This window comes from Pocillopora damicornis, chromosome 6 (genome assembly GCF_964200805.1).
Source record: "Pocillopora damicornis chromosome 6, jaPocDami1.2, whole genome shotgun sequence".
NCBI classification, from domain to species: domain Eukaryota; kingdom Metazoa; phylum Cnidaria; class Anthozoa; order Scleractinia; family Pocilloporidae; genus Pocillopora; species Pocillopora damicornis.
Window position 1 is genome coordinate 4,986,013 of NC_142675.1, and position 13,119 is coordinate 4,999,131.

Sequence of the window (13,119 nt, forward strand, 5' to 3'; positions counted from 1 at the left end):
TTTATGAATTAAAATCGACGAGGAGATCTAAAGCAAAAATGGGATTATTTATAGGAACAGACTGTGAATGACATATGACATGTCCTAATTTGATGGTAAACGAATAATTATCCCTATATTCAATAAATTATGGGTAACATTCATAAAAAAAAAACCAAGCCTCTATATAACCAAACACACATCGATCATATACGGCTTGCTTCGAAGAAAAATAGCTTCTAGACGGTGTTTAAAAGTTTGACCTCTTGATTGAGCTCTGAGTAGTTTTTTTTTTTGCTCTTTAAAGAGGAAGACGTAAGCCCGTGTTGTACGTGTCTTGGAAATTAATATGAGGCATGCTGGATTTGAGATCCATTTGAGAACTCCCACATGCAAACATTTATGTCTGATATTCCTGTCCGGCTGTCAAGAAGAGATGCGACCGAGACCCGCATTAATATTTATAGCAAATCACTTTGATATGGTTAAAAACAGAAGTGATCAGGAATAGCCCCTTTAGTTCATCAGGGTTCATCAGTCTCGGGCCACTGAATTCTAAAACCGTTGGACTGGGGAAGCAACCTTATCGATCTCCAAAGGTACACCGTGTTTCTTATTTTAGATCAACCTGAAAAAACGCTTGGATCAGTGCGGTTGAAATGCAAATTTTTCCCTTTTTTTAATCTTTCTTTAGTACTAAGAGGCTACAAGTCTATTTGCTGAAAACGGACTTCAGTGCATTCTATCACAGGTACGTTGAGTTGCCATGAGACGTTCAAAGCTTCTTAACTCACAATAATTTGGAAGGAAACAAGTTGACTTTGTAAGGCGAATATATAGGCATATTGATTTCCTGTTTCCAAACTAATTCTTATAACATTACAGTCCATCAAAAATGGTTATATACATACGCCAATGGTGTCTTCAATAGGACATCATACATTATCTTTGGTGTTATTTTTTATTCTACCGGATATTAAACTGAGAAAAAAAGATTACTTAAAACGAATATTATGTTATTGTTATCATTTCTTGCTGATAATTTTCGTTATTAGTATTATGCGAACAAATGAAGGAAACGTGCAGAAAATTTGAAAATAATAATAATAAAAAATTATTTCTGAAAATTATCTTTATTCATCGGGACGGAAAACGACAAATGAGAAGATGACAAATTAGAAACGCTTTCGTCATAAAGGCAAACCAACAACGAAGACCAGTATTTATATATTTTAAGGATGGGAATACTTAATACTTCTGTGCAGAAATACGTAACCATCACTTCAATACTTAGATTTTTTCACTGAGGTAATTTACGGAGAAAATTAAAATGTCCTGCTGCATTCCTTTTCCTGTTTCCAGAATTTCTATTCCTGTTTACAGCTTCAGTGACGTCCAGAAATATCATCGACTCAACCAAAGTGTACTTAATTTAAAATAAAAAATAAAAAAATTGTTTTTTTCCTTTGAATTCACAATCGATTCCTCTCACCACACCCCAGGTTGGTATCGAATAAGATTTTAGGGGGCCATGGGTGTTCCATTTACTGATTATTCATTCATTACTAACAGTTTTATCCTCTCAACATTAGCAACATAAAAAACAGGAACTGAAGATGAAACCAGAAACCGAGTGGATTGTTATCATAGTCCTCTACGCCATCACGATGCTCGTTGCGTTTGCAGGGAATGGTTTCCTCATCTACATCGTGTGGAAGAAACCTGAAGTCAGATCACTGACAAGCTTCATATTCGTCAACATGGCCATCGCTGATTTGCTTGTAACCTTGGTAGTGATGCCATGGTCGATTTCCTTTATATGTACAGACGGTGTGTGGATGATCCCGTGAGTATTTGGAAAAATCACGTGCAAAGGTGTTATATACACTATCTATGTAAATTTTTCAGCATCCATCCTCTGCCTGACGTTCATGGCGATCGACAGGTACTATGCCATCGTTCATCCCCTCCGCCGCCATCTTTGGTTTCGAAAGCCTAAACTAACCGTTCCATTTATTTGGATTTGGTCACTGGTCTCCATGTCCATTTTCCTTGTTATTCAAACTGTGGAGGACTACAATAATTCTTCCTATTGCATGTTATCTGTTTACATCTTGGGTGATCCAGATAGGGCTCTTCGAGGAATATACCTCCTCCTTTTCGTCGTCAACTATCTCATCCCCTTGGCCATTATTTCTTGCCTGTATACCATCACTGCACGGAATTTATGGTTCCATGTTGCACCTGGAGTGAATATTTTGAGAGGAAATCGAGCGCAACTCGAAACCTCCAAGAGAAGAGTGATTTGGATGCTCATTATTGTTACCTGTGCCTTTTCCCTTTGTTGGCTTCCACCACAAGTGGTTCACATGATGCAAATCATTTACGCATCTAAGGCTTACCTATATATACAGCCGATTGTCAGCTTTGTGTGTTTTTGGCTTGGACACGCTAACAGTGCCGTTAACCCATGGCTGTACATTTTTCTGAGTACCAAGATAAATACGGCATTTACTAGGATCGTCAGTAGAAAAAGCAGCCGGTTGCCTTCAAGTCTCACCGTCAAAAGATCAGATGCCGTCTTACCTCCTGAAGATGAAGCCATCCAGAAAGAATCAAGAGTATAATCTCTCTCACAACATGAAACTTTTATTACCAATTTGGTAACTGTAAGATCGAAACTTGCTTCAGTAGGATTTGCGTATCACTAATTAGATAATATGATAGAAACTCCTCTATACGGTTTCATAAAAGTTACTGTAGTAATCCGAGTAATTTCATGAAAAATTGATAGTTGCAACTAAATTTCGACAAGAACCGTTCCGTGTATATGCATACTGTTTTCGCGATAATAATTTAATTTTAACTATTTCAGATTATAATTAGTTGTTTTGAAAGGAGATTTGTAACAGCTTTCGGTTATGACACACAATTAAAGCAAAAGTTATTTCTTTCCTATATACCATCACTGCATGGAACTTATGGTTCCATGTTACACCTGGAGTGCATACTTTGAGAGGAAATCGAGCGCAACTAGAAACCTCTAAAAGAAGAGTGGTTCAGATGCTCATTATTGTGACCTATGACATACACAATTAAAGCAAAAGAAATGCTTATGGACCAAGAATCGTCTCATTCCGTTTAGAGTGGAGCGCGCTAACCACTTGGCCACACGATCTCCCTCAAGGTTGTAATATTTGTTCTTTCTTTTTCGTCTGAATTTGTTCTGAAATAATACAATCTTGAACAAAAAAAACCAAAAACAACTGAAAAGGAAAAGAGAAAATGAACCTAATATTCAGGGGCTTAAACATCTCAGAAGAGTATTGAGAAAGAGTTCAATTTTCAGAACTATCCAGAAAATGTTTTGTTGTTGTCGTTGTCAAACGAGGTATTCCACAGTCATTACCGGCGATCTAGCTAATAAGCGATCTGGCTAATTAGCGAAGCTAGTTATCCTTGTCATTGCATCTTTACAGAAAGTTATACAATGGACAACTAAAGAAGTTACTCAGACATTCAACTACGAGACCGTTGCCAAAGTCGAAGGAAAAATGAAGAAAGTTTTGAAGCAAAAAGAAGAGATGTAAACATATTTTTACATTGTTTACGCTACTTTATTTGATTATTCATTACAAGAAATGTATAGAAATCCCTGTATGCAATGATGCATGGCGCTAATATTCCCTCCATGTTGGCGAGCTTTGGCCTCAGTGTTTCAGTAGGATTCAATGGCTATTGCATGTGCTAATGCTGACAAACGCTCATAGCAAGTGAATACTAAGGGACCATCCCCCTCAAGATAATAAGTTGCTTGAACAAAGGGCTTGCCCGCATCAATCATAGCAGCAAGCTCAATGTCTAAGTCTCTAGCAGTAGCTGGATCATCAAAAATCTCCAACAGGCTTGCACGGAAAATTGGAGACAGGTTATCATTTTCTCTTAGGAAGGGCTCAACATCCCCAAAAAACTCCATGACCTGATTGAGGACTTCCCATTTGCTCCACCATCTGGTTTTGGAATGAAGTTGCATTGCTGTGCCAGTTCTTGTCCTCCACAACAGCCGAGAAGCTGGACTGAGAGAAAACAAGGTGTTCCAACACCTAGAAAATGGGTACAGGACACTAAATTCAAAGTGTTTCCCAACAATATTGATTGTGTGTGAGTAACAGATGACACTAAGAATATTGGGGAAGAAAAACGTGACTTGATGCAATCCAGCTTCATTTATTGATGCATCATCTCTCATTGCTGCTAGAAGATGGTTTGGTTGCATTCCATACTCCACAGCCAGGCACTGAATCAGCCTTTGAGCAAGCTCATCCGCATTCATGCTCTTGGCTAGAATTTCTAATTTGAGAAGCCTCTGCTGTATATTCCAATCAGTTTGTGAATGAAGCGAACGATAATTGCCAACGCTTCTTCAAGTCCGTTGTTCCCATCAAAGATCACAGAACAAGCACTGTTGGCAGCTATTTCGGATTTCACAAAGTCTATCTCTTTCTGACGAATCATGGGAATGAATTCTGCTAGATGGTTCCGAGATGTCAAGCGATGACAATATTTTTCAAGAAATGGTCGCAAACTGTCGACTTTTAAAAGGGGAAAACCTGCCTTCAGTAGAGTTTCCACAAGCTCATATCGATAAAGCCTAATGTCTTCAAGTAATGTGGATCCTTTTGTTCCTTTTTTGCAAGAAGATCCTTGATATTTGGATCTTTCTTCTTGCTTTTCTCAATATTCTCCAGCGCTTTGATGTGCTTTATGGATGATACGTGTTTCTTTTTTTTTTTTTTGGAAAAATTTTCTCTGCAAGTTTCACATCTTAGATTTCCCGACACTGTGGTTAGGCACTGGTCTTTAAACTCGTTCACTCTATTCCACGCGGACACATTTGGATCGATTGATCCACGCACATTTCTCTTCTTTTCGGCTGGATTAGTCCGCACTTTTCTTTTCCGAGAGATACTGGCTTTTTCTGGAGTACTTAATCTAGCTCCAGCACTAGCTGCTACTTCTAAAGGATCTGTATATTCATCATCTTCACTCGAGCTCGAGCATGGATAATCACTCGGCTCCGCCATTTTGAATTTTACAGCACATCCGCTGACCACCTTCGGCTGCTACCACGAGCAGAACACTAGTGTTTTTTGTTTACAAAATGTATTTTACGCAAAATCATGCATACAAGCAACTGATGCTTTAAATCAGAACTTGAATGGGCGGATTTTAGTCACAAATTGCCTTAAAAAAGCAAGAAAGTTATTCAAAAAAGAAAAAAAGTTGCACGAAATCTGAAAAGTTGCTCGAAGGACTAAAAGTTGCTCGAAGGACTAAAAGTTGCTCGAAGGACTAAAAGTTGCTCCAAATCTGAAAAGTTACTCAAAAGTTGCCAAGCAACTTATGGACAGCCTTAACCCCCCAGGCTAGAAACTGCTTTATAGAAACTGATAGAGGGCCCATTGTCTTTGGCTGGGAATCGTCTGTGGAATTTGTGTGAGTTGATTAGCAAGAGAGTGTTATTTTTTCTTGTAATAGTAATGAGGGGAAACCCCTTTCACGAAATCAGTTCATCAGGAATCAATGTAAATTAGTTGAATTTATATTTCACAGATGATCAAGAAAATCAAGAACAGGATCCTTACAAAGTGAGAGAGCTAGTGGGGTATTTAGGGAACAAACTAAGCCTGTCTATGAACCTGTATCAATCGGCACCGTATTACGCGTTAATTGTCCAAGACAATCGAGGTCCAGTTATCTTTGGTTGGGAATCGTCTGTGGAATTTGTGTTATTTGATTAGCAAGCGAATGCTACAGTTCCTTTCAGTGGTAATGAAGGAGAAACCCCTTCCACGAAATCAGTTCGAGACAATCATGTTTACCTTCTACAAATAGTTCCTCTTGAATTGCTCTCAGTAGGTGTGCAGACAATTTAGCAATTAAACGCTCTTTGCCTTTGTTCGAGTATAATTTGAGAGTATCATAAGTCTTTTATTTTTATTCTTAGCCCCTGCAATCCAATTTATCAGGAAGCAGCCCAGCTTGGGAATAGATATATTTGTGTCAACATTTCATTCAAGGTGCAGTTACATTCCACAAAAGAGTACAAATTATCTTGTATTTGAACAATGCTATCCACTCGAATAAAAAAAGAATCTTCTAATACTCTTTGTGCCAGATGAAATATGTTGATTTCGAAATAAAAGGCTTTAAAGCATTTCTGGAGTGAAATGCCAAAATGATGGGAGATGAAAATAGCTGGTTGGCGTGAAGAAATACGAAGGATACAAAATGCAGATCTTAGTATTACTGAGGGCCATTTCAGTGATTTACAAAGTATATTAATAAACGTAGTTATTCAGAAATTGATTCTCTTTAGTCCATACAGAACTTTAGCTCTCTGAAATGTATCGGTTCTTCTGAAACAATTTCGAGAAATCTCGTTGTTAATTTAGTTTACTTCGGGCACGACATGATTGTTTGATCGCAAGGTTTGTTTGACTTGAAAATATACTCTGACATATATTTTTTTAACAAACGGTTACACCTACTTAGTTGCACCCTCTTCATCCGACGTCAACCGCACACTTACGAACTATTTCAAAGAGTACAAAGGTGTAACTTCTAGCAATCTGCCTTACAGACCTTCAGAGCCGTAAGTTTCTTCTAGATAAGCGACAAACAATAGGATGTACAGCTAAAACCTCTGGATATCCATGTTTACGCTCAAATTAAGTTACTGTCGGTTGAGGTTTGTGAGATATCTTATCAAACGTGTTAAGAGTTATCAGTTCCCAGTTCCTTCTTAAGAGGCTGTCTCTTTTATTTCCACCCGGTCAATTTTGCGTCAAAAATAATTTTTCCTGAAACTCTTTCAACAGAAAGACTTTACCTAGGAAAGAACTAAATTAGATTTGGTTTGATTCGAAATAATTTTCTGACTGCATTAGGGGCCATAATTATTTTCCAGTCCGTAGGGACCGTCGCAACGTCTCGAAAATTGAAAATTAGGCATATTTTGTAGCATTGTAAAATATTTGATTCGCATAGTTAAGCCACAGAATTTATATCAGATTGCTGAAAAACCTTTCTAGTTTGCCAAGAAAGTTAGAATTTGCCTTCTCAATATATTTGAAAAGGCGAATTTTAGCATATTCTGACCACTAGAAATCGCCATCGGCCGATGGCCGTAAATAACCTTGATTTAGACGTTAAGTTTTGGGATTTGGGACCTGGTTGACAATTCTATCCTACACAGCCATTAAGTTTAGACCTTTATAGGTAAAAATATGCAAAAACCCCTGTACATTTTCGATTTTTCAAAAGTTATGACCGTTTGAATCAGCACATGTACGAGCATTCGCGATTTTTCCGCCTACACCAAAATCGAACCACTGGAGCAGATTTCGTCATAAATACAGCTTACCCGCTTTGCAGCCCGGCTTCATGGCTCACTTCAAAATTTTTCTAATAACCAAATTAGTGAAATCCATGATAACTTCAACAAATAGCTAGGTATTGCCTTCGAAAAGTAGGCGGCATCCATCGTAATTCGTGGTATCAAAACAAATGTCGGAATTGGCCACATTTCGCGGTGAATCACTCATTTAACATCGCTGCAGAGCTGAATTTTTTCCTAAATCAGAATATAAACTCTCCATGTCTGGAAGCTGAGGGAGAAATGAAGGTTTTAGGCTTCTGAAGTGAAGAAATAATCGCTTAAATTTATATCGTAGCAGATTGGATGTGAGACTTTGATCTCTTTGTTAACTTTGTCTACCAGATCTTGTCTCTCGGAATTTTCCTGGACGCATTGGATATCTTCCTCCTCATCCAGCGATATCCCGATCACACCCTGATCTTTTCGCCGCATTACTGCTAGCCGGGAGAAAAAGCTCTGAACTTGGCGCTCTGTCAGCCATTGTTCTCCAGTGAACAAACGTTCATTTGATTCATTTTTCGCATTTCGCATGTCCACTGCAACTTGTAAACAGTGCCGTTAGGTATTCTTTTACCTTCTATGAAAATCTAACGCTGCCCCTTGGTTTGCTTACGGCCCATCCTGTTCGTAGAGACGAGTGGGGCGAAGTATCCACGGGAGAAGTGAGTGGTGTACTGGAATCTAACGAACAGATCGAACACTCGATACCAGCAGTGGTTTTGTTGAGAGCCATCTGTAGTCATTTTGAGATCCCTGTAAAATTGAGAGACAAACTGTCGGACGTGATTAGTGATTAGACAAACTGTCGGACGTGATTAGTGATTTTCAATATGTTTCTCAGTAGACTTATGTAAACAATGTCTTATACGGTGGCTGAAAGTGTAGAATATGCTCTACAGATACAAACTACCTTTACTTCCGATATCAAGTTCTGACGGCGTTGTTATAGTGTATTATATTATAATATCTAGTAGTCAGTGAAATGTTTTGATGAAATTGATTGAAAATTTACCAAAAGCAACACTTATAACATCTGTTCATACGAAGCATGTGTCAAGTTTTTGACACGTTGGTGGCCGATTTCTCTGGCTATTGACAGGTTGCTGTTCTGTGGACACAATCGACGCGGAACCGAGAGAAGCAAGCTCAGGATATTTGAAATTGATTTATTAATTATATGACATCAAACTCCAGGTAAAAGCATTTATTCTTTTCGTCAAAAAATTTTCTCCCCAAATATTACATTGGGATACAAAACAAAACCATGCGGCACAACGTACGGCACAAGCTATCAGCGGTCTTCTCTTTTGTGCGGACCTTTGTGAGAGCAGTATAACATCGAACTGAACCTAAATTTAAGCGATTATTTCTTCACTTCAGAAGCCTAAAACCTTCATTTCTCCCTCAGCTTCCAGACATGGAGAGGTTATATTCTGATTTTGGAAAATATTCAGCTCTGCAGCGATGTTAAATGAGTGATTCACCGCGAAATGTGGCCAATTCCGACATTTGTTTTGATACCACGAATCACGATGGATGCCGCCTACTTTTCGAAGGCAATACCTAGCTATTTGTTGAAGTTATCATGGATTTCACTAATTTGGTTATTAGAAAAATTTTGAAGTGAGCCATGAAGCCGGGCTGCAAAGCGGGTAAGCTGTATTTATGACGAAATCTGCTCCAGTGGTTCGATTTTGGTGTAGGCGGAAAAATCGCGAATGCTCGTACATGTGCTGATTCAAACGGTCATAACTTTTGAAAAATCGAAAACGTACAGGGGTTTTTGCATATTTTTACCTATAAAGGTCTAAACTTAACGGCTGTGTAGGATAGAATCGTCAACCAGGTCCCAAATCCCAAAACTTAACGTCTAAATCAAGGTTATTTACGGCCATCGGCCGATGGCGATTTCTAGTGGTCAGAATATGCTAAAATTCGCCTTTTCAAATATATTGAGAAGGCAAATTCTAACTTTCTTGGCAAACTAGAAAGGTTTTTCAGCAATCTGATATAAATTCTGTGGCTTAACTATGCGAATCAAATATTTTACAATGCTACAAAATATGCCTAATTTTCAATTTTCGAGACGTTGCGACGGTCCCTACGGACTGGAAAATAATTATGGCCCCTAATGCAGTCAGAAAATTATTTCGAATCAAACCAAATCTAATTTAGTTCTTTCCTAGGTAAAGTCTTTCTGTTGAAAGAGTTTCAGGAAAAATTATTTTTGACGCAAAATTGACCGGGTGAAAATAAGAGAGACAGCCTCTTAATGCAGGATATTTGCGTGCTAGAACAAGAATACGGGTTCAATTGTCCATTTTGAACAGGAGTGAGGCTAAGGTTGACCTTGTTATGATACACCCCTTGCCCCTTTTCAAATGCAAATTACTTTGTTATCATGCTAACTAGATACTGATCTCTATCACAACGTTAACAAGGTCACCTTCAGCCTCACTCCAAATCAAAGGCTTGGTAACCAAGTACACAACTGTAAAATTGCCTATTCAAAGGGAAGTAGATTGCCCTGAAATCATGAGTGACTGCGAATTTTGTGGAAATGCATAATAAAGTACCGTATTAATAAAGTAAATAACACAATTATTAGATCGTTCAAGTCAGCATCCCGCTGCATTATCCATCATGATAACGTTTTATGGCGAGAAGTGAGTCATTTCACTCTGATGGCGGATCATCTCCAATAAGTAATTTGCGTAGTAATAGCAGAGCTCGCAGAGCTATGGATGTACGATCGTACGACCGTACAAGGTGCTACTTTTAACATGCGTGGTCAACTGTACCACGGGCACGCCAACGCCACGGCTTTGTTCAGTAGTCCAGTGGTCAATGCACTGGGCTCCGAGTCGGACCACCCGGGTTCTAGTCACGGCTGGGGCAAGGCGTTGTGCCCTTGAGACGTGCGGGAAAAAAAATTTGAGCTCCACTTTTAGGCTTGGCTAAATCTATATATTATTTATGCTATACAGATACGGCACGTCTCGGTGAATCAGTTTCTCCCTTTAGTAATGTTTGGTTGAGTGGCGTGAAATACACGTTTTAGCATACATTTTTTTGGTTTATCAGTAACATAAACCGCCCAAACTGAGTTAGAGTATTGTCACTGTTCTCGAAATAAACCGTTTTTCGCTGCAGTAAACACCAGCAAAAACCAGGTGATGATGTTTGGCCCCTGCGCGCTTTGTGCTGGGGCCATAAATCTGAGCGAAAAAAACTCGGTCCGTAAAATGCAGAGCGGTCCTCGAACTCGGTTACCAAGAGGTATCTCGTGCTCTTCAAACTTCCCGGGTACATCCATACCTCGATTTTCGCACGCTAAGCATGGACCAATTCTTTATTTAACAAATAGAGAAGCCTTGACTGTGCTCTGTTCTGTTATAAAGCACGCAGGAAGCGGCTAGAGCACGAGAGAAGTGTAGGGAGAAACACGAAACGTAGTCGCGTGTTTTTTCCCACTTCTTGAGTGCTCTATCCGCTTCCTAAGTTTGTTGATTCTTCTGTTGCTACTTGCCGGCTCGCTTCAGTTCCGAAATTTCACTTTCAACTATCGGAAAAAGCTAAAGAGAAGTCCCGGAAAAGGTCGAACATAGTACAATTGGCAGATGGCGTGACAGCTTTAGCCCAGCTCTATGCTCTATACTCTCGTAGAGCACGCTCTTTCAACCAATAACAGCGCGCGTTATATCCGAACTTTATTATAGCGCGCGTGCTTGCCCTATATAAGTCATATTGAGCTGCAATATCAACAAAATCTTTATTTACGCACGCCCGTGTGTAAATAAGATGACGTGAGCATTTTTTTTCACCTGGCTTCAGAGTTTCCGTCCTGTTAAGCTGTAGACATAACATGCACTGCGGCCCTCGAACTCGGTTACTTAGAGGTATCTCGTGCTCTCCAAACTTCCCGCGTACATCCGCACCTCTATTTACGCATAGACAGAGTATGGCTAAGCTAAGTATGGCTTGCTCTATAAGTCCTATTGAGCTGCTGTGAACAAAATCTTTATTTACGCACGCCCGTGCGCAAATAAGATGACGTGAGCATTTTTTTTCGCCTGGCTTCAGAGTTTCCGTCCTGTTAAGCTGCAGTGCAGTTTTCCTTCTCTTTGAAATATGGAAGAAACCAGCGAAGAACTGCCCAATTTTTCTATCGGCATCGACCTTTTAGGTCCTTATCCAACAAGCAACAAAAATAAAGCCGAAAAAAACTCGCAAGTTGCGCGTTTCGCAAATTTGTCGGAGGACGAGCTGCAGCAAATTTTGGCGGAAAGACATTCTCCGGGAACAAAAAAGGTGACCAATTGGTCATTAACAACATTTAAAGGTAAAATTTCCGCTTTTATTGTTGTTTTTAAATTTGTTCAACCTGGAGAATAAAGTACACAGTTGTTAATTGGCAATTTGCTAAAACCAAAACAATCACAATTGTAGTCTTTCACAATAAAAGGCTTCTTCGCGCAGATCCTTGTTGTCGCTCAGTTTGTTATAAAAAGATTTGCTCATTCTTTTAGCTGTGCCTATATCGAGTTATGGATGCACTTGAGATAATAACGTAACGTCAGAAGAGCGGTATTCTTCTAGTCTACTGTCATGTTTTGATCTAGATTAGATGCACCATAGTATACTGCACCATTACCTAAAAATAACAATTTGGTCATCATCAACAAGAACTGTCATGGTCTCCATTTAAGGCAGCAGAGGTTTCCATATGTCAGACACCTTCACCCGGACTGTAAGTGGAAGTTATAATCCTCTAATCAGCAATCATTGTCAATATGTGTTTGGCGTTCCTCTTCGCAAATATTCCTTTAGTCTGGGTTTCCTCATTTCTTGTTTACACCAGGAAAGCGTTATCCATCTAAAATGGAAAATTTTCAGGAAATGTTTTACTTTAATTTTTTATGAGGAAGAGACTTTTATTATTCTTTTCTGTGATCAGCATTTGTCATGTTCTGCTTGCATTTAAGTACTACCCTGAATCAGGTGTAGTCTCGAAAATCACGTTTGAATCTAAACTGGGATGTCTTCCTTAAATGGAACTTGTAAAATAACCATCGAAGGCTATCTTAGATTAAAAATTTGAAATACGTCTTCGGGTCAGTGAAAATAACGAAATTTTCGAAAAATGGCTTTCTGCAGTTGGGATTTATTTGGCAAGGAATTGGGGATTTAAGATATGAATGAGGAGACAAGATATGGGAGTTTCGTCAGTTGGATTCGAAAAGACACATCGGAATAGCTACATAAGACACCCACTGTAATCCGCTGTAACAATAAGTTAACCATGTAAACATATTTTCCAAAATTCTGATCACTAAAAAGTCTAAGCGAAGACCGTGTTACCACACAATACATACGAAATAAAAAAAAGATAAGAAATTGAATGTTTTTCAGTCATTTTGAGAACTGACAAGTCTTTTAAAAATATCGATGGCGACGGCGTAGGCACTCTGCCCCCAAAAATAGCTGCATAGAAAAAAAGTAAACATATTTTAAATAATTTGTATAACAGAACGAGGGTATTCGGAAAGCTACAACGCAATCTTAATTAAATAGGAAAAAAGATTAAAAATAAAACAATTTGGATTGACGTAATTCGAAATTGAAAATGTAAATATTTGACAGAAAGATATCATCAAGGTGTTTTGGTCGAATTTTACACAGCGATCACCATACTTCAA

At 38.8% G+C, this 13,119-nt stretch overlaps 1 pseudogene; it reads right to left on the reverse strand.

Moving 5' to 3' along the window:
* Positions 1–3,604: 3,604 nt before the first annotated feature.
* LOC149043580 (uncharacterized) lies at positions 3,605–5,103 on the reverse strand (annotated as a pseudogene).
* Between the last annotated feature and the right edge of the window lie 8,016 nt (positions 5,104–13,119).